The sequence below is a fragment of the Hermetia illucens genome, chromosome 5 (assembly GCF_905115235.1).
Source record: "Hermetia illucens chromosome 5, iHerIll2.2.curated.20191125, whole genome shotgun sequence".
NCBI classification, from domain to species: Eukaryota; Metazoa; Arthropoda; class Insecta; order Diptera; family Stratiomyidae; genus Hermetia; species Hermetia illucens.
This window is the reverse complement of record NC_051853.1, coordinates 69,920,549-69,946,647: the sequence shown is the minus strand read 5'-3', so window position 1 is coordinate 69,946,647 and position 26,099 is coordinate 69,920,549. Positions and strand designations below refer to the sequence as shown.

At 37.1% G+C, this 26,099-nt stretch overlaps 1 protein-coding gene across 2 annotated transcripts in view; it reads left to right on the top strand.

Moving 5' to 3' along the window:
- The window catches only part of LOC119656568 (UNC93-like protein), a 149,549-nt gene that overhangs the window by 70,982 nt on the left and 52,468 nt on the right, over positions 1 to 26,099 (top strand). Inside the window, exon 1 of one of the 2 annotated variants that reach the window (XM_038062954.1) lies at positions 21,938 to 22,867. The exons of the other annotated variant lie outside the window; for it this stretch is intronic. The gene's annotated coding sequence lies outside the window, so the exon portion shown is untranslated. Of the gene's footprint in view, positions 1 to 21,937; positions 22,868 to 26,099 lie in introns of those variants that run through there. 2 annotated transcript variants of the gene reach the window in all.

The following is a 26,099-nucleotide window of genomic DNA, read 5'->3' as shown; positions in this document are numbered from 1 at the left end:
TCTATCGAACAGGTAAGACGAAAAAATAATAAAAATCAGAATGAGATATCAAAACGAGAAAAGGAATCCCCGAAATGGTCTTAATATACGAGTATATCACTATCAAATACGGGGGAGGGACCCCTCTTCAGTCACTTTGCATACGACCTCTCGCTCGAAACTTAAGCAAATTCTGTTGGTGTGCATTAATTTTTATCGTATGCGTCACCGATTTGGCTTTTGCGACGTTCTACATATATGAATTTTTCATTTGAAGCAAATGTTAATTTGGAAACAAATAAAATGTGGAATTTTTCGTAGAATAGCTTTCCGGGGTCGATTGGCCAGTGAGCATCAGCCATCCATGAAAGGTTTCTTGAAAATTGAAAGTTTGATGAACTCCGAGTCTAGAGGGCCTTGTTATGTTTTTTATATGGGTCTACTTAGTCTACGGTCTATCAGGTGAAATCGAAATGTATATTTCTAAGATTTTGCACAATCTAGGTCAGTTACGAGTTACACTAGTTTTTTTAATATTTTAATTGGAATGCTATTATGAAGATGAACTTTTTTAGTCGAAGTTGAGCCAGAGATTAAACACAAATAGTCAAGTGCGCATTTTCATGGAAACTCCTTACACACCCCAGCGAAATATTTGTCTAGATTTTGTGGTTCTCATATAATTAAGATTGCAAGCACACGACACGCTGTTTAAAAATCAATTTGCTGTAATTAAAGGACGCACTTTCAGATTCCACTTCACAAATTGCTCAGAAAAACAGGCACGTATGAGGAGTACTTTTCAATTACCAGGAATTGTTCGGTGCAGTCCTTAATTTTCTATTGTTTCAGCTTTTTGCTCCTTTCGATATCGTGATCAGCTCACCTAAATCGGATTCGCCACTTTCAACCAGAACGGAATTGTGAAGTATCAAGCCACTACTACTCTAGGCCGCAGAGAAAAATATCGCTGACCCCACAGGAAAAATTTTAAAAAAGATAACAACTGATTCCCGAAATAGTAGTGTTGGATGTCCCGTGTGACGGTGTCCATAACAAGAACAAAGAATACATCAACAGAGACACGAAGCGGTTTTGATACACCCGCCTCACTTCAAACTTTACTTTTCGGATCGTGATATAGCAACTGAACCCAGCAGACGAGTTTCTCTGGCACTAAGTGTTGTCATAGAGCACACCAGATGGGTTCGTGTAGCACATGGTCAAACGCCTTCTCTTGATCCACAAATGCAATGTAAAGAGAGCGGTGCTTCTCCATGAGCAACCGCCCGTGTATTGTCTCAGTAGTTCCACAGTTCTTGACAAATCCCTTTTCGATTCATGGTTCATTTCAACGATTCGCGAATACAATTGTCAAGATTGCGTTCAAAAATGTTCATGGTATAGGAAAGTAACCGAATCGGATGGTATTGTGAACATTCTGCTGGATTACCTTTTTATTGGAACAGCGGTACTTTCCAGTCAGATGGTGTTCTACCTTTCTGAATAACCCCATTCAAGAAGTCACTGAGCCACAGTGCTGGGTCCCTCTTCGCTTTCTAGAGCTCAGATGAGATTCTACCTTTCTGAATAACCCCATTCAAGAAGTGACTGAGCCACAGTGCTAGGTCCCTCTTCACTTTCTAGAGCTCAGATGAGATCTCGTCAGGTCCTACTGCTTCGATTTTATTCGTTTTATTGCTTCCTCAACTTCACCTGCGCTGACAAGTGGAACTACTCCAAATGTCGGCAATGATTATGGAAGTGGAGGATGAACAGTTGAAATCTGCCGGAATATTCTCGCCTTCTATCCGTCGCGACTCAACGATCAAAAAGCAGATCTTATATATTATTAAATCGTTTGAGGAAAATTACATATTTCAATTGAATGTTCACTCCAAGAAATTTCCAAGAATATGAAATGATTTTATATGTAGGAAGTGAAATTTCTTCCTCGGCGCAAATTGCGGATATTTGCAAAAACCCAACAAATATTCCGAAAATATTGTCTTCAAAGTTGCGTAAAACATACAAGCATTCATCCGGATATTATTTTTACCATTAGCATCAGATGATAGTTTCATAATTTCGTATTTACATTACTCTTATGAATGACCATCAAATTGTCTTGCTCGTCTATTTGTTTTCCGCTAATTAAATGCTAATTTTCTACACCTTTTTCGTAGTTAACATTCAAATGCTAACCAAAATCATCGTAACTTGTATTGGATGATTTTTCGGTAAAAAACAATAAAATGCTTAATTACGCGGGAGTATCTAGAAATTCGACTTTATTCTAATTGGGATCACACTCAAGGAGTTATAAATATAAATTGTTATACATAAGTTGAGGTTGTAATTAATAAATTATAAGTTATTGGAGTAGGCCACAATGGAGGCCTCTACGGAACTTCTCCATTGTGCCCTATCATACGGTATAGCCAGATTTTTGTCTAATTTTCACCATTAATTTTCAACTCCTTCTGCCGTCTTTTTCTTTACGAAACACGGTCATGAACTTTTCGCTTTCAGCATAATATGGCGACACCGGAACTCCCTATACTGGTTGAAACAGACGAGTAGTAAGCCAAAGGTCCGCACCATGAATTGTAACTTGTTCTCAGAAGCTGTCGAACTGGAAAATCTGAAAAGTTCTATGACGATAAGCCCTTTAGAAAATTTGGAACTTCAAATAGGTACTAACCCAATATCTATTCAAATGAAGCGAATCATTAGGAGAATATTCCTCTTGTTCTTGTTTCTAAACAGCGCAACAAGCCAGTTTGACTCTTGGCCTCCGGGAGAGTTTTCCTCCGGTTTTCTCAATTCAATCACCGCGTCTTCCAAGTGGATAGTTTCAAAAGCGATCTACTCTTCGCGTCAATTGAGTTGTTACCCCTTTTTGTGGAGCTTCTCTAAGTCATTAGGGGATGGAAATTCCACATTCGTCAAACCATGGCATGTTCTCTGGACACTACACTATAGTTTTTGTACTTTCGTTAGAATCACTTCAAATATTTTGTCATACTTATCGAACATCTCAGCTTTGTACCGTATTCGCGATTCTAAACCCCGCCCCTTTACTTCACCTAGGATTCGTTGAAAGATATGTAGTTTCTATTTCACTTCGTTAAAGATGGAACACCTGACGGTGTTCTAGACGAAGACAGATCATCAGACGCAGCTTCACCGTTCCCTTGTGAATGCTGTGACCGGAACCGGTTAGAGGTGTTGATCGCCTTATCTACATTTGCAAAGACTACATGAGTGCGAATTATAACTACCGCGAAAAACGCCTTATTCAGGCCTAGATTTGGTCGTTTTTGTTTAAGGATTGAGGAATTTCTTAGTCCACATCCAATGATGACCGATCGCGAAAACCGCCTTATTCAGGCCTAGATTTGGTCATTTTTGTTTAAGGATTGAGGAATTTCTTAGTCCACATCCAATGATGACCGACCGGACTAACTCTCCCACTTTTTTTTAATCCACGACGCCATTTTTTGGACTAAGCTTTTTAAAAAAGTACCAGTGACTGTTTCGTCGAGGGCAAACCAAATTTAGCCCAAAAAGGGTCAAAAGTATTCTCTTTTCATGCTTTGTGAGAGTGATTCTCGTTAGTAAGGTAAGTTTTAATGGAATTACAAAGGCAAGCATAATCTCTATCAGAATTATTGTATCTTTGCTGGTAGTCAACAAAGATTTGGTGTCGCATTTTTCTTGCACCTGTTTTGCTTTACTTATCTTTTGCTGCTTGCTGGCTTCACATTGTTTAAATTGTTGTTTAAATATTTCAGTCAAAATTTTATAGGATGTTCAGAATTTCCTTGTTTTTCCAATATATTTAGTTTATTTTGTGTAAAACAAAATCTGAAATTCGTTCATCCGTCGGTCGAGGGCACTTTTCCTGGACATCGTTCCATCTATTGACGTGAAATTCGGAGAAACTATTCGAACTGAACTTATGTGGTAAATCACAACATGTTATATTGAGTTTAATGAGAGTCCCCAGCCATGCAAAAGATACTTGCAATTTTTTTCCGCCCAATGCCATCTGGCATATCAAATGAAAGTTCTGGGTTAGTACTGAAATGTTTTAAAGATGGTTATTTAAAGTGGGAGCGGCGGAGCAGTGAAATAGTAGATTAATAAATCAAATACCCGTTCTCAAAATTTGCCAACCGGGAAATGTGTAAAAAATCGAAAACCCCGCAAATGTTTCATATCTGAAATGCGGAGCCTTCGATTTTTGACTTGTATTGTACTTTAAACATGCTCCTGCGCTATTCGTTCATTATCACTTCACTTATTCAGATTTTTTGTATGAATTGATGAAAGAAATTTCTAAGACAATACTCATCCTTCTTGAATACCCCAGCGGGTATCTCATCGATTGCAAGGGTTTTTTCGATTCTTCTAGCTGGTTTAAGATAGATTTCGCCTGTTGTTGGTAGAGTCGTGGATGCCTCCATCCACTGATACCTTATAAGGCGACCCTGTTAATCATTGGGTAGATGAGATCAGGGTAAACAAAGCGACTAGAATATAACACCTACCTGGTCTTAATGCAACATATAGTAAAGCTTTCAAATCTGCTATATCTCCATCTATATCATTGTTCAACTTCTTACTTGCTTAGGAAAATATGCAAAACATGCATCCTTTTCCACTGAAGAAATGACATCGGCAACAAAGCATTATCTGATCTTCAGGTAACTTGCCATGTTTTTTGTTGATACTACGCAAGTGTATTTTGAATTCTTCACGTAGCGGTTTAGTTTATTGACTTCAGTCTTAGCAGTACTGATCTTATTTGAACCTTGTTTTAATCCCAACAATGATCACTTGCCATCATACTATGGACTTAGCTCTAATATAATTTAACAACATATACCAGTTTAAGAATTTCGCTTTGGTTACCATAGCGTAAAATTGTCAACCTCTTAAGCCTGTGCTAATCCCTCGGGTCTGAACCCTACATTGGGAGTTATTAGTAAAGAACCAGAATGTCAAGATACCAACCAGTTTTATCACATGAATTAGGTTCTAAAATACAAGAGCTCCAATGTTGGACCTTATGTAAGACATATTTGGTAGTGCGTAACGTAACAGAAACCTTGACTAAGGTGGGCCGGATTATATCCAACATTAATCAGACAGAAAACGGGAGTTTTAAGATGTAGAATTCCTGAATCAATTGTTTATTTTTACTGCAATCTCAGCAAAACAGCTATAAATTTCTATAAGAACAAGCATCGAAAAACTATTTTCTTAAAAATTTCGCCCTGTCGCAGCTGACCTGAGCCAAAATTGACAAACCGAAATTGAAAATGTGTCTTAGAATGTCTAGTTTTAATGCACGATATAACAATTCTGTCATTCTACCTTCCGTTAACGAATGTTCTAGCTGATTTACTAGACGAAGCACAGCACCAAAGTGACTAAAAGGGTTTTCATACGTTTGGATGTGTGCTTAAAGTTTTTCCAAGTCTTGAATCCAATGAATTGTTAACGACATCGGAGGAGGAACTTAAATTAACTGTTGCTAAACTAACAGACAGGTTCAACTATAGAAACAAGAATGCGATCTGTAGACTATGTTGTGGAATTTGATTCCTGGGTTCCCTGGGAACAGGACCCCCCTGAACAATTGCGCTTAATGAAAGGTTTCCAATTTGGTTATGTTAAATGCCGCAGAACCATTTGCAACAAGTACGACACACCGGCATCAGGAACTGCGATCACTGAACCAAACCCCAACATTGCAAATATACTATGCCCAGCTAAAGCTTCTTGAGGTCCCGTTGAAGGGAAAACGTCCATTCCTGGTGAATTTCACCATGACGACATTAAACCTCACACTGCTTCACTCAGAAAAACTATAGAGTTAAGTTAGCAGCAGTTGGACTTCCCTAACCACGCCCCTTCAGATATTTACTTTTTTTTTATTCTTGGACAATATTAAGGAAAAGAATTTTCCAAAGAAGACCCCCTAAAAACCTGACTTGCAGATTCTTCTCATCTCACTTATGGCCTCGCCTGTATTTAAGGATATCCACGTCGTATATAAGATTCCCGAACTCATTGCGGGAGAATTGCTGAATTGAGAACCATTCGATTCATCCGACGAAATGGTGTATGCATAAGCACTCAGTGACTTCCTCCTGTGGGGCCAAGATGTTCAAATTTTTCGTTAGATAGGAAGTGATTTTTAAAAAAAGGTCATTTTTGCCAAAAGTAAAAATTCAAAATCTGTTGATTTTACGGCAAAGCCAGTTCATTAACACAATACACAAAACACTCCTTTGTATGCCCCTCACAGATCGGCTTACTCGTTCTTGAATCCGGCCTCATGGAGCACAGATAACAAATTTGCCACTACTCTTATTAATTAGTTCTCCCGTCACACAGCCATACGACCTACAGCTAATTTTTTCCAATAATGATTCCATACTTAACTGGGGTCGTGCATATAAATATTCATCACATTTCCCAGGTCTAATATTTTCATTCAGCTCTTGTTGGAATATGATGCAATCTGGATATCGCTTAGTCATCTTTCAGTGGATCTGATCCTGATAAGTCAACCCCAACAACACCTTTTGTATACGTTCCCGTGTGTACTATTCATTCATTGTGTTGTAAGAAAAAATACATATTAATGACTCCCACAGTTACGTAACAGAAGCGTCTGTCTACTTGCAATGCAACTCTGAGGTAGGAAAAATGTAGTCTTCCTCAATTCCCATACGAGGCATGCATTGACTTTCAGCGAGAAAATTGATGTAAAATTATCGTCCGAGTGAGCGTTTCCGATTCCCATTATTTATGGAGATGCGGTACTTTCTCATTCAACTGTGACGAAAACGTAATTTGTGTTAAATGAATGTTTCGTGCCTCCTATGGGCGATAAGCTGTTACAAGGCTTTGGGTTAGATATAGTAATTGAGTTCTGCTAAGCCAGCATGGAATGAAAGCAGGGTTTTAATTCAAAAAGTTAGCCCACAGATACTGATCCTTTGTTCGTTACCGTGATCAGCAGAGACATTTAAGAATGAAGGAAGAACTACTAACTAAAAGCAGACTCAAACTGAATACGCCCACCTTTCGATTTTGTTCCAATTTCTGAAACCAGATCCAATCAAATCCATGAATGCCAGATTAAACTGATTTTACATAAAATTGCAGAACGCCTAATTGAAATTTAATCAACATTCCTTGATGTAACTATCTGAAATTCACCAGAAATAATCGAAAGCGCCGGAGTTCCAAAAGTAAAATCTCTGAGTATGTCTACTTCAGAAAGGCAGTTACCTCAACAATCTATCTTCAACATTCAATTAATATGTATGTAGCCGTATGTGGTTTCGAATCTGTCTTCACCTGAAGCGATGCAGGAAATTCAACGCAAGTCAAATGAAGATTCATCTATCACTTTTCAAGCACTTTTCCACCTGTCTCCGGTTAATGACGAAAGCATTGAGAGAGGTTCAAGCACAAACTGATCCATCGCACCTCGACGTGGACTACTCCAGTGCGCTTGTAAGATAGTTCGTGCCTTGCATACAGAGTTCACACGTTCACGGCCTCAGCCCGAGCCACAGAGGCTGCTTAGAGCTGCAATAGCTAAGACGGCATCTTCCTGATCAATTTCTGCGCCCCACAATAGCTTTTAAGACTCGCTTTGACTTACATTTATTTCGTCTGAATAAATTCCATTCAATTCTCATTCAACGCTTGCCCAGCCAGTCACATGTCAGAATTGAATAATAGATTTAACAGTAACCACTGCATAGTGCCATAATTGAGTGCGTGCGGCAAGGACTACCTGTCCCCGTTTGGGTAATTGGGGATCGCTCCGCAGTGAAAAAGTTTGGGCCGAAATCAAATATGCCCATAATTTAGATGGCGATTCCGAGCACGTCCCACTTTGCGTTTACGAATTCAAGGAAGGCTTCTTCGGCCACTGAACGTAGATATATGTATATTGTGAAACTGTCTTTTTAATATCATGCCAAAATTGTAATTGATACTACATGAGGACCGTGGCGAAATCTCATTCATTGTGCATTCCGAGGTATTCTACAATGTACCTACATATTGTATTTATTGACACTTTTATATTAAGGTGATGCATAATGCTTATATTTAGAATATGCGCGAGGTCAATATATTTTTAGGTGTGCCTCCGTAAGCAAATTAGTTAATTTGAGCATACCGCGAATCATGAATGAGCACTGGATGACGTGCTTCAGGTGCACATTTTACAGATCAAATTGCCCCAAAACAACTGAATTGAATATATTATGATGGTATCGAAATTGTTTACAACACGACGTAATGCAAAAATTTTCGCAGCAAACTTTACTGAATAGAATATCAAGTAATCACATAAAAGTGCTGATATAATTTCGGCACAATGAAGTTGGATTTACACATTCTTCTAAGTTGAGGTTTGGTTAAGGTTGGTAGGTGATACCATATTCATGGGTAGCCCAATAGAAACATCTTTCTATGGTCTCGTCCAAAGTGGAGTTGTCTATTTTTCGGGCACTGAAATGTTCTACAACAATAGTGAGGTACGCAACAACTTTTCGTGTGGAATACCCAATCTCATCTACGGAGGTAAGCCAACACCACGATATATGTAATAATTATGTAGTGTAAAAGAGACCAAAACATCACCCAAAGTTGACTTTTCGTAAACAAGTGTGCAAATCTATAATTCACAATTAGAAATTAGCGAATTGTTTCGATCATATCCTCGATTGGACCGTAAAAATATAAAAATAAAAAAAGATGATTGACATCTCTTGTCTTTGAATATGACTTAGAGCAAGTGACTATACGCAAAACCGAAATCTCCTTTCAGTTAGTCCGAACTGTAACCTTCTGCTTGCTCTTAATCCAGTCCCAGTCGTCGACCCTCTTCATCAGCATTCAATTCAGCTGGCAATCACTTTAAATAAATAACTTTTTTCTCTAAGGAAGGGGTAATCCTGAGTCTCCCATCTACTTGATGCCGGACCCCACTAACTTTGAGAGGCCCATCTTCCTTCTTGTGTACGAACAAAAAGTTATTGTCAAGGCTTATACGTTTTTTATGGTGAAAGTAGTTCCTTTGTTTCCTACAGTTCTTTTTAAGCAAAGTTCTTAAAAAGAAAAGTTTCCAGTTTAACTAGATTTTATTTAAGGATTGCAGACACGTGTTAAACCAGTACTGAAGAAGAACACATGTTGTGTCCGAAACACAACAGTTAAACTGGAAACTGTTCCTTTTAAGAATTTTGCTTATTATCAAAGTTCAGAGAAGCCAAAATCCAAACTGACTATGTTGTGGTTGATATTCTTCAAATACCCATGTTCCCGTTTTGAATTGATATATTCGGAGGCAGTAAGACATGTGGCTGCCTTCGGTCATGCTGATTATTTAGCATCTGAAGAGTTTCCTTTGTCTATCGATGAGCTTCGCTATTTCTTTTTAAAGGCTTCCTGAAATCCCATCAACCGAGCAATTATATAGTTAAAAGGTTTCCCATGTTTGTGCATAGCCTCGTCCATATTCCTTGTATTTCCTGGGAGGTCAGGAAGTTTTTAGGTATATTTCACCGAAAAACTTTCGACATTGAATGAATGACTAATTGTGTACACGAACTTCGGCTCCTTCATTGTTCTCTAATCATTCTCTTCACTGTAGTTCTTTCGAGAAAGCAAACAAAATGCAGTCACAGAGGACAAGGATTTCCCAACTCATGTTTTAATTATCAAAGACTATACTCTCCAAGTGGTAAGTGTAAGTGGTTTTCACTTGCTCTAATAGCTGATTTATAGTAGTAGGCATGTAGGAAATTAATTTGAATACCACCCATCTATGTTTTTATCGCTCTAATAACGCATATGCATCAATTAAACGACTGAATTATCGTTACTTGTTTACTCTCAAATGACAATATAATATAAATATTTAAAAAGTCCAATTTACGAAAATAACTGAACTTTTTTTTTCAGGTAAGCCTATTCTGACACCTCGAAGAATCGAAGGCGTAACGAAATAAGGTAACAAATTGACATCTATATCCTTTAATAATACCTAAACTATCCCGAAAACCTAAAGAAAAGTGGCGAAGTTGACCACAATACGTGTTTTGCGTTCAGAGTTCTGTATTGTTTCTAATATAGATTTTCGGGACAGTATGACTGCTGGAGTGAACGTTGCTACATGTGGATATTACACGTTAGGTGCCATTTGTAATACTCCCTTAAAGTAAGGGTACTCAAATGACCAATCAAGAGGGACCAGCTGCCCCAAAAACCTAAAGAAAAGAGTCAGGTCCGCCATAACCAAACTGCAGCTTTACCAAAATGCCCTGCCAATATGTAATTCTACAATATAGTGTTAGCCAGGCCCAGGAATACGGAATATTGATTGTTTTGGACAATTCAATTCCCTTTACGTCATTCATAAAGTTCCGCGTGTTCTTCATCCATAGCATTCGGGCAGCCCCAAAATGTGAAATGACTACAACAAGAAGACTATACACTTGAGGAACAGCTTCAGCGGCAAAGGAGCACGAGATCTCACTGTAAACCTTTCTGATAGGGACGGGGTAGGTGGTATTGGTGTGTTGATGGCGCCTAGATGGTTTTCTTGTGTGCTTCTTTATCTTATCTCAGCAAGAAACGGATGCATCCGAAAAATTAAGTTTGGATGCGTCTACTTATTAGCTCGCCACTTCCTAGGAGAGCAAACATGAATCTATTTCCGAGAATGTTGCACGTGTTTGCTTCCACCATAGAGGAATTTTAAAGCATTATTCCCTCACTGATTCTACTGGGATCCATTACCATTAATCCGAAATGAATCTTTAAGAAAGGTCTGCCTTTGGTTCGCGCTAGGTTGTGGCCATAAACAGCTGTGCAATGTCTGTTGTTATGACAGATGGTGTCCGTACCGTTCGCAACCAAGAGCACCTATGCACTGCATCAAATACACGGCACTAACATCCACCCTTATGCGCGGAATTTTGCTAGCGGAACTTCCGTCGCAGTCATAAAATTTCAAAGAATTCGCTGGTAATTGAATATCTTGTGTATAGTCTTCTTGCTCTAACTCCTTCGCACGAACTATTGATTTTATAAGTAGTATACCTCTGCTATCCACCGAGGCCACCTTGTTGATGAGCTACTCGAGCACGAGGCTGAAGAGCATCAGAGTGAGAACATTTTCTTATTAGAGTATTGACCCCATCTGTTTGTATCAGTTTGTTTTGGACTTCCGCTTGGTCCTTGCTGTTTTACCAATTGGACTAATTTTGCTAGGATTCGAAGTGCAATCATTATTTCGTAAAGTGCAATATTATCAAAACTATTGTATACTTGAAAGAAATTAATAAACATTCGATGTCGTACTCCCAGCGTTTTTTAGGCATTTATTTGGCCGAGATTTCGATCGTCTGTTTCTAATGTCACCTCGGGATTCTTCAGTGATATTTTCAGAAAACTCTTACAGTCACCGTTCTATAATTTTGGTCGATATTTTATGTATATTTTATGTGTATATATCGATGAGGTTAATCAGTAATTTTCGCACCGCTAATCATCCTTTCTGTACACTGAATATATTTCCAATGAGCTTATAAATTCGAATGGCAAAGATTATCCTATCCCACTGCCCTTCAGGAGCTCGATTGGTTTTTAATCAATCTGGGCGATTTTATTTGGTGTTTTTTAGGTGAGACTACATGATTTCTATTTTTCTTTGTCGAGAATGGCAGTGGTACAGTTACCGGTTTATGTAGTTTAAAACTGTACTGAACCTATTCTGTTCATACCTCAGTTCCGTAACTAATGATATTTCTGCTGCTGCTTCAGATGCTGGCCGCATAATAATAAACAGAATCCCTTAATTCAACACTCCAATTTATTATTTACTGGCCAGTGGATGTGCCTCCAAACGCTATTCGGATCACGAAGACTTTTAATATATAATAGAAGCTGCCCTTTTTTTAAAGAAAAGGTAATTACTTTAGTTGAGTGTTACCAATTAATTGATGACCACGTAATTTTGCACGTGGCTGAATTGGGAAGCTGGTAAATAAGTCTGTGGCCGCTGTTATTCTTTTATGTAGACTGCGCCCTCTGGCTATGACTGTGAAACGATTCATTACCGACTTTAGTATCTCATCCAAATATTAATGCAATTCGGAGGTTAACCGTCAGAAGTATTACTCAATCGGACATAAAGTTGACCTTTAATTATGTTATAATTCTCCTCTCTCCTCTTTGGCAGGGGAGTCCAGTGGTCTGCGTTCTGCTTCTTTAAAGCCAGTCGTTCGTCGACTATCGTGTGAAAGTGGCTTCCATTACATAGCATAGCTCGCGATCGAAAATTAGTACCATGACAATGGCAAGCTTCTCGGAAAGTCCTGGAGGAGATGGCTATGGTTCCTAATGTTTGTATTATAGTTTTTATATGCTTCCACCAATATAAAACAACAAAGATACATAAGTGCTGAAATGCCTAAACTTAATTTTGGCTTTGGGGAACCTACATTTCTGAACTTTAGATAGAACAGTGAAGACAGACCCCACACCGTTAATGTGCCGTGTGACATTGAGCTCTACACCACCATTATTGGTATATTGATGCAAATAGAAAAATAACAATGCCTTGTGACACTGATGGCAATTCTTTTATTGGTTTTCAACTTCAATCCAACCCTCCTTGCCTTTTTCTACAAATTCTCAACCATTTGGGAAATATCCGAATCTCGATCAGAAAGAAAGCAGAAGACGTCACAGTCGGTCGAGATATTTGAAAACCAATGTCATGGTCCATTAAAGCCCTTCATGCCATCCGGTCAGACAACATGTAGGACGTTAATCGATAGAAAGGCGAAAATGTGTCGATAATCGAATACAAACTCCCATATTCCTCAAAAATTTTATATCACCCAGCACATAAAATGTTGCGCCCTCATACAGAGCACTTCAGACCCTCTGTTTGTTCATGCCGGCGAAATCTCTCTCGAAATCGATGAAGAACAAATGTGGCGATGATCTTAACTCTGCACGCTGTTGTACAATGGTCCGAAGCGTGTTAATGTGGTTGGCACAAAGGAATCCAGAGCGGAAATTAACCTACTTTTGTTGACCTGGTTTTTGCGGCTTTCCTTCATGCGCTTTAAGATTATTTCAAACAAGTACTTTGCGACAGATGGCAAAAGACAAATAACTTTCCAATTATTGCCTTCAATGCGGCCACTGTTCCTCGTGACCTTAACAATCATCCCCACTCTATGTCGTCAGCCTGGGTGCAGTTCTTTATAGACTGCAGTGACCGAAAAAAATCGTTCGGCAAGAAGACCGTTAAAATTATTATCTTTACTCCGCTTGAGTTCGTTGGTGGCAGAAATGATTTCATTTGCATTTAGAACAACAGTTCGTATCCACAACCAGAAATTACACGGTTGAAAATAGTGGTGGATTGTTCCTTCAACCTTGTAAGCATTTCATCATCGAGGATGGGAAGCATATCGTCAATTTCTTTCACCGGACCATTGAAAGACTGCGATGCTGCTTCCGATGTCGAAATTAGGTTTATTTGCAGCAACTTCTACTTCTCTGGTTAGCGCAAAGATGGATTTCCTCTTAATATGATATGAGCTATGTTACACTTTTCGCGCTTTATTACGGTGTTCTTGCTCTTACCCCCCGATATCATTAAATTTCTCAACTCCGAAATCGAAATCCAATTAGCCTTAAGGCAACTCCTCAACTTGAATAATATAAAACCAACGATGAGACGGTAAAAGTTGCAGAAGTTCAAAAATATTACAATTACCATAATCATGACTTCCATAACATGCTCGAGTAAAATGTAGTCGAATCCCACCTTGCCATTTAGATCACCCATCATCACGACAATGTTACCTTTAAAATGAATCCCTCTTCTCTAAGTCGGGAATTTTTATTGATCTGTTTCTTTGTAATGCTCCTTAAGGCAGAATGGGATTTCGCAATCACAATCCCGCCTGAAGTCGGTTCCTAAGCTATAAGGATCTCCATTACGGAAACTATTGGCATCAATACGAGATCCGGTTCGTGCTTATTACCGTATGAATATAAAATACAAGTCGGGAAACCGGAAGCTGAACACTTCAGGTTTCAAAGGTTTTGTATATTTCTTTTAAAAGGGCATTTGAGTGTGAATTTGTCCCATTAGTACGTAACCACTTCCGGGTGATATTGACATTCAAAATCTTGAATTTCCAAAGAAGTGACAACTTTGACCTATCATAACTTTATTAGTATTATTGCGACCAAACTTGGAAGGAATATCGTAACATACTGTTTTTAACTTTATTTGGAGGCATATCGGTATGAAAGATATTTCGAAACCTAGCCAGCACATAGTTGCACCCTCTTGATTTTTTTCAGATTTTTTGGTTGGCCAGTTTCTGAGAATGGCTCCGTGAAATAAATGACCACTTTCGACCCCCCGAACTCACCACCTTGCCAACAAATGTCAAAAATAAGACCAGCTTCGGAAAGTACTAACCGAGGCCTTTCATTTGATACCCTACATAGCTATATTTGAAATTTTTGAAAAAAAATGTGCACCCTGTTTTTACATGTATGACTTAGTGAATGCGTAAGCGTTCACAGTTCTCACCTTTCCACCACATTTGGCGTCAATCGCTGCTACTATCTTCGAAAAAAATGAGTGTTGCGGATATATTAGTGATTTCCTAATAATACAAGAATTTTTTTGCCTGCTCCCCTGATACACGTTTCTTGGCTATTCTTACTGAGCCATTTTCTTTTTCGAAAAGCTTGAAACTTTGATGGAATTTGAAATGGTTAAGACACGGTTTTGCTTTTCGCTAAAATTATTTAGTAACCTTGTGAATACCGATATTTCGGGAACCACTTGTTCCCTTCCACTTGTCCGGATAGCTGAGTAGTTTGAGCACAAGGCTGTCGTATGGAAGGTAACAGTGCCAGTCGACTCAGCTATGAATTCCTCCTACAGGGGTGCTGTAATCGTGTAGTGTACCGTTACGGTGTTGAATGAAATTCTCTAACACATTATTATTATTACTTGTTCCCTTAATCAATGATACAAGTTAGGAATGGTTAATAAATAATACTAGCGAAAGGCTAAAGCAAGTCTTAATTATTTCAAATAATTTAATCGCTAGAAACACTAGGAGATTACACATAGATCTCGATGAAAATACCGACTTTGACTACTTGCCCTTATGTAACTAGATTTAGCAGGCAAGTAACTTGTTACCTCCAAATTTTTCTAGAGCAGATGAAACAGGAATTCGTCTAACAAATTTACATTGTTTTTTTGTCTCTTTATTTTTATCATTTCTTTGTGATAACAAATCCTCAATAGTTTCCACGCCGATCATGACTAGGAATACAACGTTTGTAGTGATGGCCATCAAGGTTTGTACAATTAGTCATACTATGTTTACTTGAACATTTAACTCAATTTGGCATCTCCAACTATCCAAATATCTGACAAATATTTTTTCCAGAAATGGACCAATTTCGCATCGTTTGCATATCAAATAATATTCATCACTTACTGTTTTTATCTGAAATTTGGAAGCATTTTATTCAAATCTAAATTAGTATAATAAGTTAAGCTTGTAAAGTTTACAGCCAACACAACAGTGATTCCATTTCGCTACAATCTTTATCCTTCTCTGTATTAAAAGCTTTCTATTTACCTAAATGACTTATTCCACTTATTATTTTGTTTACTTAGCTACACAACAAAGAGACTCTTCACACCATAAATCACGGCGAGACTTGCCTTCAATTAGTTTCTATTAATAATTCTCAAGTATCTGTCTAATAACTGAAATAAGTTTTCCCATGATCACTTACTTATTTTCTATAAATGCCCAAACCGGTTCAAATGATTCATTTAATAAATTTACATCAAATACTTCAGTTGTCGGTTAGATACTTTTGTTCAGATTAAGTAAACTTCCTGTTTTTAGCACCTTTACACTTGGAATATGCAACTCATGATAATCAACTTCCGATTTAGTGGAAAATTATAAGAGTTAGATGTGATAAGAGAATACCGTAAAAAGGTGAGATGATGTCAGTCTATTGCGTGAAAAATTACTGCCAAGATTGTAATCTCAATTTTGTTAATTGCTCTGAAGCACTCAGTTATCAGAACTATAAGTTCTCCTTCTCGTTTACAACTGCTGATACAGTCTACCAAGGTTTTGTTTTCCGGCTTTAAAAGCTACTGCAGCTTGTATGTATGTACGTGGTGCGTAGCAAACATATCTTGTTCTGCTGAAGTTTGATCTCAGATACACTTTTTGCATTTCATGATTGCTAGATAAAGTTTTTTCGCTCTTGTGTTCGGCAACATTTTTGCTACCATAAAAGTTATCATTTTTCCCATCAACTATATATGTAATATGTATAATATCTTGATTAATTATTGGATAGTATATAGCTTGGGCGGAGTTCCCATTATGTCAACTGAAGCATGCGCAGCCACATGTATGATGTTATGGTTTGATTTTTACTTGCCTATCACTACACGCAATCGTGAACGCCAAAAACTATTTGTCCGTCAGAGTGACTTTTTGAATCGAGATCCTGCTTAATTATCACTTGTAGGGCAACAATTTAGAAACACATGCTATCTTGAAAATAAGATATAATCAAACACTTCATAAATAAAGTGAAATATTAACTGAAATGTACTAAATAAAAACGTAATAATAACATAGAAGATAAACACAACCAGCACTTGCTGAGTATTACCCAGGTCAGTTCCTCGAAATATCGTCTAACAGAATCGTGTTTATAGCCAAAACTGAATGACGCACTCAACTATTCTACAAATTCACAAAAACAGTCCTGGCACAGATAAATAAAAATGCTGCCTTGGAAGAAGAACCGATGCAAAAACGAGCTGTTTTGCGAAAAAAAATCCCCGTTCCAGCCACAAACAAGTGCACATACTGTAACGATCAAAACAGCATCATAACAATGATGTCAGCAACAACCTTTCACGTTCTCAGGAAAAGAGACTAACTCGCTATCAATCTTTCTTTTCAAAGCAAGCTCCATGTCATTCAGGTGGATGCATATTTAATTTAAATTTAAACGAGTATTACCAACCTTTAGTGGACACTTCAAAGAAAATAAATGTTGACGCCGTTTCTTGGACTTTTTGTTACTACTTAGTGTTTTCAAAACCATATATTATCATCTGTAATGAGGTAGGACACTGAAAACTGGATAATTGCTTTAGAATGACTAACGCAGTGATAGTGGTACCCAGAATTTTATGCATTCAAAACTTCCAAGAATGTTTAATGTATTTTAACAAATTGCTTTAAAGTTCAACGGGATTATTTTTCCTTCACCTCTCCCAAGATGTTTAAAAAATATTCTTTAAATGTTAATTTGTGATAATACATTTTATATGTCAATAAAAAACATTATATTTTTTAGCAGCTCTATTAGTTGATTGTCGAAAGAGAAACAAATTAAAAATACTTTTTAATAACGTAAATCCCCGAAGTGGTAGCTGTAAGTCAGCATCAATTGTTACTTAGGCTCTTTGTTTTTTTAACATTGTCATGGCGTTAATTGTAATACTAATAAACCATAAGTATAAGATAATGGCATAATGTCGTATAATTCAACGCCGACTGATATAAATTACAAAGCAAAGCATTATCCATCCGCTGTTTAATTGCGTTGCAAAAAGGATTTACCACTATTTAATACTGTAATACATAATGGTGAGCTCCACCAGTAGATCGTTGAGACCAGGGTATGGAAGTGAACATTCAGTAAGGTTCAAATCACAAATCCCTGTTGGTTGGCTTGTGTTTTTTATAGAAGCAGATATATAGAAGTAGAGTGAAAAAGGTCCGGTACGTCACCGCTTCCATACTGTCAACTCCACAACCCTTCTTCCTGAAGGCACCCACTTACAAATCGAAAATGGGACTTTTTGCTATATGATAAATACAATAAAAAGTTTTCATCATTAGTTAATTCTAAAATGATCTACATACATATCATTCCGATAAGATCAAGCAGGGCAGACATTAATGATTTTCAGACCTAGTAAGTTATGTATATCGCGGACCGGTTGAAATTTTGAACATTTCAGCCCTTCACAAGCCATTAAGATGCTATTAATCCGATGCCTAGAATCACACCAGTACCTCAAAACTCAAAAACGCATGCAAAGCCTTATTTGGAAAAAATACTGGTTCGGTCGCACGCGTGGAAACTGTGAATCAAATGACGCGATCGAGAGAGAAGGGAGAGAAGGTCCACGATGGAGCGCATCCTGAATGAATCTGTCTCACATCAGACCTTAATCAGGCGCGACTTTTGGAGTCCTCTCGACACCTTTCAGCGATTGTAAGTTCATGTTTTGTGAGTTCTACGTGAAAAGACACCCTCAAATCAAAGATTTAATCAGTGGAATTCATAATCACATTTCAAAAACGCTGCCCTGAAATCCGAGGATCACAACGAACTAGTGACTCTGACCGTATACCTTAATAGAAATAATAATAATAAAGTGTAAATATAATAATAAGGAAAACTAATACAATAAAAACTAAAACTGGCAACTTCACTGGTAAAATGCACGATTCGATAGGCAAAATACATTCAACTAAATTTGACTATGCATATAGACATAATAGTGTGACGTATCTATTAGGAAACAAAAGAAGGTCAAAGATGGTGTTTAGTTAAAAAAATATATAATCGTGTTTTTTTTCTTTTTTTTTTTTGAGAATGGTGGACTCCTAAGTCCGCATCTACTTAATGCCGGACCGGACCAAATGGAGAGCAACTTACTCCCTATTTTTTGGTCCACGGATCCCTCGTTCACGGCTTAACACCCAAACTTTTAAAAAAATATCAGGCGATGACGGCTCTACGGTTTCTTACCAGGGCAGAGACAAATCGTCAGATGCTGCCTCACCTCTGTCCTAGGAGCAGCGTGACCGAAGCGGCTCGCATATGTTAAGTACTCCTTTATATAATTCGTGGAACACAACATGACTACGAATTATATTGAGCGCAAATCCGCGTTATTGACCAGAGCTTGGCCAGAGCTTAAAATATTTTTTTGAAAATTGTGTCATCGCCTAATATTTTGGAAGTTTGGGTCCTAAACGAATTATATAAAGGAACATTTAACATCTGCGAGCCGCTTCGGTCACGCTGCACCCAGGTCAGAGCATGGGAGAAAGTTTTTTCCTGACAGTTGGTCGTGCAGGATATCAAATAAAGGACCCAGATTATTTCCTTCTAGTCTAGTGAGTCGAGTTGGATTTCCACCTTTACAACGAAGGGGCATCTTCATATAACTAGCCCAGGAGATGCCAACGAATGGTAGAATTCAAAAATGAGAAGGCATCTAGGCTGGACATTGATGCGCACAAGCCATCCATTTACTTCAATTTCACTAGAAAGCACCGAGTCGTGCCCCGAAGAAGTGGGCAGGCTAGTTGAGTTCCGTTGACCCAAGCTCCGGTGATTAAGGCAGATGTGGCGAAAACTCATATTCGAAATTATTTAAAGTCTCCTTGAAGATATCTGCAATACATGAACGGACATTTGCATAAAAAAAGGCGACTTCCATAAAAATATACAAAGCGTTAGTCGGCATTTTTGGTGAATTGCTTCTTTCGTGCGATTAAGCTAGACGAGATAGGGTTCCTCGGTGATCATTTTGTTCTTTTCTGATATCCCCCAGTAAATTTTATTTTCATAGTCCCACCAGATACTATTTATTGCTCTCGACAGGTTAACCCCTTGTTTTATTCTGGATGTTGATGTCTCTCCTGGTGCCATCCATTCTCTCCTCAGATTCAAAATTAAGTTTAAGACATTATTCACCCCGGTGATAATTCGATACAAAAATCATTGCTTTGAGTCAAGTAGTGGACAGTGTCGGGCAAGATTTCGAGCTGCTTTTTTGCAAAAATTTTTTGTTCAGGTCATTCATATTGTCTAGCAACTAAACTTCTGAATGGAGCCCATGGTGTTAGGATGATTAGCAATGGCTCTGAAGATACAGGGCCATCTCCCTTCAACAATGCCTTGAGATTATCTTTGTCAAACCGATCAATTTATCTTCAGGAGTTTCAAATATCCAATGAAATTCAAATAGTTTTACAGGACCTCCATTTTTAAAGTCAATGTTTCTTTACCCTTTCTATCTTTGTGGCTCTCTTGTGACTCCCCTTGTTGTTTCCTATATCGTGTCCCTTGTAGTTAACACACTTAGGCAGCAAATTTCTCTGATTAAAAAAATTGCTTGTTTCGTCATCCCAGTATGCTGTTTACATATCGGCATATGATTGCAATATCTTCGCGCGTGGTCGTCATTCTGGGATCTTTTGCACTAAAATATTATGTATTGCTATGTTCTACATGTTTAGTGGTTCTATTTTATTTCTCAGATTGAAGACAGAGACGGGGACTCTGAAGTTTTTTCCAGCGAAAGAAATAGAAATTTCAACGTAAAACGGAATAATATGAGATCCCTTATGCCTAGATTTTTTCTCTACGGCCCTGACTTTATACACTAAATTTGAGGAATCAGTTGAGAAGTTTACTTTTTTTTAAGAAACTCATATGCTGAAAGTTGCAGTGAAAATTTATCTTATTTTTATTGAATTTAATTCAGCTTAGAATATAATAACATTACCTTATTGCGTTTTAATAGAGGCGGTTGCAAAATTGTATGCAATATGATATCTAGTTAGGTATATAGTTAAAACTTGCTTTGAAGCATGTTATCATTTCTATAAATCCCAATGGCAGTCTAAACCTGTTATACTTTTTTCCCAGGTCCCAACTCATTTTGTTTACTTCGCCAAATGTAATTGATATGATACAAACCTTGGCAATTTTAAAGAAGCAGAGCAATGCGGTGTCCTTCTAAGAACGTTGTCCTATGTATTTATATATACCAACAGAGTTAGAGAGCTAATTGACCCTAAAATTTACAAACAAACATATGTCCATTCATATTTTAAAAATGTTTAAAATATCACGCAATCAATAAAATCATGTGTCATGTGTAGATATACACACCATATATACATATATGCATCCATAGAGTGGAATATTTTGAGGGATCTCAGCTGAGACTACTTGGGTGAAAGAGCTTTCTTTCTTCAGATACTCTAGAAAGCTTCCATAAGTGATAGAATGATAGAATAGTAAACAAAAATAACACCACAATTTTTAAGCTCAAACGAAGTTCGGCACACTTCCAAATTCAATATCTAAACAGCATGGATGTCTGATAATATGATCACATTATCAAAATTATATAAAATCCCCTGAATTCGGCAGCATTTCATTCCCCACTCTGCATTCCTCCAAAGCCGGTATGAACCGGAATATCCATATCCATATCTAGATTCCCAGAAAGTCGCATATTAATTCGACAGTGGTTATACTAATGATGGTCGTCATTGGAGTTTAAGATAAAAGCGATCCGGCTTGAAACTGGTCCATTTCAATTCAAGAGATGACGATAGCGACGGCGGCACGACACCGACTCTGATATGCAAACCGCAATATTGTCAATTAATTGATAAAACATTCAAACGTAAACAAGTATTTATTTTATTTATCCTTCTTGACGTACGTATCTTTTGAATATATTATTTCAAAATCCACACGACAAAAACCCAAATTGCATGGGCCAGCCATTGTCACGGCACCATAGCCACTTCAGCAGCAGTGAATGTCCAAAAATTTGTATTCTCATATCATGCATTGGATTTACGACCAGAGGAATCTCCTGAACGAACCCATATCGTATTGAAAAACGAGCTTTTCCTCTAAAAATTGTCACGTTTATATAAATACCTGAACAAAAGATGGATCCGAGTCAGTCGAACATAGTTTCATTTACCAGCTCGTAATCATTTGTAAATTGAGCTTGTGTGATAAGCTTTTGTGGATGAAATCGAGCTCACGTCGCGCAATTTTCGCAAAACGGTCAAAGTTAAATAAAAAAATTTAAATAACAAATAATAACTCGCGCATAAATTACCCATTTATATGTGAGGAAATATCGTAAATAAACCAAATGAAAACAAACAAAAAAAGATAAATAAGAAGAAATTGAAAAGAGAAAAGAGCCAGTGAACTAAATACATACTCATTTGTGGAAAAGCGATAAACGCTACAGTGCAATTACAATAGTAACCGCCGCATGGTAATTACCTGGAAAAGTGACACAACTAAACGTTAACATACGGCCCATCTTTTATCGATAAGAAAAGTGACTTCAAATCGTATCTGTGCACACTATACTAGTCAAGTGAATTGTGCAACTTGTAAATTTACGGTTATTTCATGTAATAATTCAAAAAAAAGAAAAATAGTTATATAAGTTATTTATTGTGTGTAATGCGAGCACCATCATCGTGTGAAGCTTCCAAGTCATTTCTTGCACAGTTTCACTGCATACTCACCTGTCTTTAAGAAATCTTCGACTACTTACCGTGGTTCCCTGTAAAGAAAAATAAACACTGCGGGAAAATTCCACATTAATTATAATTGCTCCGTCTCTTCAGTCTAGTTCTAGTTAATTTGATTTAATTTGATAGTGGTACAAATACAATAGAGCGCAGTTTTCCTCGTCAAAGTTCAGTGATTTTATAAGAGTATTAAACGTAATTCAGATTTTAAGTGATTTGAAAATAACTCGCGTTGGGTACCAACCAATAACGTGTGCAATTGCAATTCAAATGCATATTCAGCGGTAGCATATGTACTCGTACATGTCTGCATTCAAGAAATTTCCACTGAAAGTTTGAAGTTCATTTTAAAGGTAAGAACGTTTGAATAGTGAAAGAATTATATTCCACATGAATGACAAACAATTTACTGTTTTGTGCATAGTTGAAATTTGCATTTTCAGCACTTTTATGTTGAAAGTAATGTGAATGTCCCAGAATTAATTAAAATATTTTGAATTCCATATAAACAGAGTTTATTGTATGAATTCTGCATATATGTATGTGCCGCTCATCCACACAGTAATCACATCCTTGTAGAGGCTTGAGTAGAAATCCAAAAGAATACCTTTCATATCTATTCACATACATGGAGCATATTTTAATTAAAAAATTAAGCATAATCATATTTTTTCCATAAATGAAATAGTTCTGATCACTTCCAAATTCAAATCAATGAATTGAAATAGCTCTAATGCTTGATAATATTACTAGAAATATTGGTAGTATTGATGAATCTATGATACGTGATCTATCGCATCTGCCTGTTAAAATATACGTAGATCCTCATTTCATATAGGCAGTATGTTCGCTTTCTATAAATAGCTCTGGAGGAAAAAGGAAAAACCCTTAGAAATAATATTTATGAAAAAATTAATTTTCTTTTTTTTGTTTTTTTTTAATTTCAAGAGTTTGTGTAAAAACCACACCTTATTCAAATCGGTTTATTGTCCCTTTGTCTGTCTATCACATTCTCGGAAACTACTTTATCAGTTCAGGTGAAATCCGATGGACATATGCAGACTGAAATCTCTCTCTCAAACGGACAATGAATTACATACTTTTGTGTGAAGTTTAATATGACGAGGCACATTTTATTTTTTTCCAAATATAGCCATGCGCGGTATCAAGCGAAAGGGGGATAAGGGTTTAAGAAGTACAGATCCGAAGCAAAACAAAACCCGTTCTCAGAAACTGCAAAATGCCTCCCATGTCTATCTCTCTTCAAGTAAAATTAATAAAAGTATATAACTATATTTTCCAATTTTACTTGTAAACTCATCCTTGAGTTACAAAATTGCAAGGATATAAAACGTAATGCAATGGCGGGCATAAACATGTTAACCCTTGAAAAAAAAACATATTTTTTTATATTTCTCCGTAATTCCTCAAAAGAAAGCGTTTTTTTTTCTCTTGTATAGAAATTAGTAAAAATATATAATTATTGTTGAAAACATGTAAAAATATACTTAATAGAGTGGCTATTTCTTAAATAGTATACCTGCACCTTTATACTTTGCCAAACTTCTCGATGGGGTTCAAGGCAGTTTAGAATAAAAATGACTACTTCTGCTAAATAATCCTGCAGAAGACAAAAGAAAGGTTCGATTTCAATACTATTATTTTTGATAAGCTAATAAATTATGAACAAAAAACTAAAAACTCTAACCAGTTTGCAGCAATGACACGGCGCGGAATCATGTTCAAAAATTGAGTCACCTACTTCAGAGTAGAGCCCTTCAATTTATGGAATTAGATGGTTCTCCAGAATGTTTTTGTAAGCATTTCCGTTCATCGAGCCTTCTATAGGTGCCAATTGTTCAACATCATGCTAAGTAAAATATTCTTAAATTATTCGGCTGCCTTCTTACCTATCCCTTCTTCTAATCCTACGAGAAGCATTCGCCCCATCTACGCCTTACTCCCGTCTTTCCATTGAATCCAAATAAATTATTTATTGTTTTTGTAAACCAAGAATGCTTGTGTCACATGAAAACCTGACATACTAAATTCATATACAATATGGCTACGAATAGAAACGTTGCGTAATGAAACATTTGCACTTATGAAATGCGTAGAACTTTTCATACCCGAAGCGTCGAGGTCCCGCTTTCCGAATTGTTAAATTTGGGCCAAATTTTAAATTTCAGAGCTTTGCCTTTTGTCGTGGCTATGTTTTCCTCTTTAACATTTTTTGCCCCATTTTAACTACTTGGGGGCAGTGTTCTTATAGCAACCAAGAATTTTAACAACAGGACTTCTATTCCTAAGGACATACCCATCCACTTCATACCAAATCGATGGCCTTTCATTTCATGTCTTAGCGAAAATGGGGCGATCTTGTTGCCTATACTAAATTTTTCTTATCAAATTTTATTATAATAGACCATACTCTGAAAAACCGATTCAACTCGGTCAAGATAATCCATGATTTTTAAGATTTAATACCAATCTCGCGACATTTTCGTTTCGCTCACTCTAATGAAGTTGTTCAGTTTATTGTGAAAGCTAAAATTCAATTTACTAGTTGCGACTCCTTGATTGCCCTTTTTAAGATAACTCAATGTTTATCTTACCACATAAACGCCCATAATAGGAATCTAGATGCCCGATCCCAATTTATAGACCAAAACCTTAACCAAAACCATCTAAACTGGAGCATTGGTCAGCTTGCCAATGCAAAGTTGGCGTTATTTGAAAGTGTTTAACTTTTCTTCATGTAAATTTTCCGTTGAGATAAATTGTGAACTACTTAAGGTCTTTGCCATTGATCCAACTCGGATGCTGCAAGTTTTAAAGTGATAATGATATTCTTCTATGAGTCAATGCCAGAGTTTACTGACCTGCAGCAAGCAAAGCCCATAATACAAAATATTAGTCCAACCATGTATTTTTACAAACTTCTAGAAGGAAAAACGAAGCATGATAACTCATAATTATACACAAAAGAGCAGATCTTTTAGGATGTGCAGATCTTTAGATGTGGTGAATATGCACCAAGGAATATCTGCTTCAAAGTGCATATAGATAAAGGCTATTGCACTTGAAACAAACAACCTAGTTGTGTACAAACCTTCGGAACATGAATGTAACCAAAGCGGAGCTGGGAGGCAGAATTGCCTCACATTTATGAGGTCTTACTTTTGGGATCCCACATTGGGCGCCATTTTCAACAAACTCAAATTCTTTAATTAACCTCTTTCGTTATCGCTAGATATTTTTCTGCATTACCACCTGACAAAAAACAACTTGTCGGCCTTCTTAATTGGTCTGAAAGTATGTCCTCATGTTTGGGTATGGTTGACTGTTTCCTAATAGATTCATAGATTCTGATAGCCTCGAATCCGCTGGTATTCATAGTCAATTTCGGCGAGAAAATGAAAAATCGTCCTACCCATATACATGTCGATATACATGTGTTTTGTCATGGTATACAGGATAACATCAGCGCAAATCAAAAAGATAAGACTGGTATAATCATCGATTTTTATTTGTTGACTCCAACGCTAGATGAGGATGAAATATTGTAGGAAGGTACGCCATCAG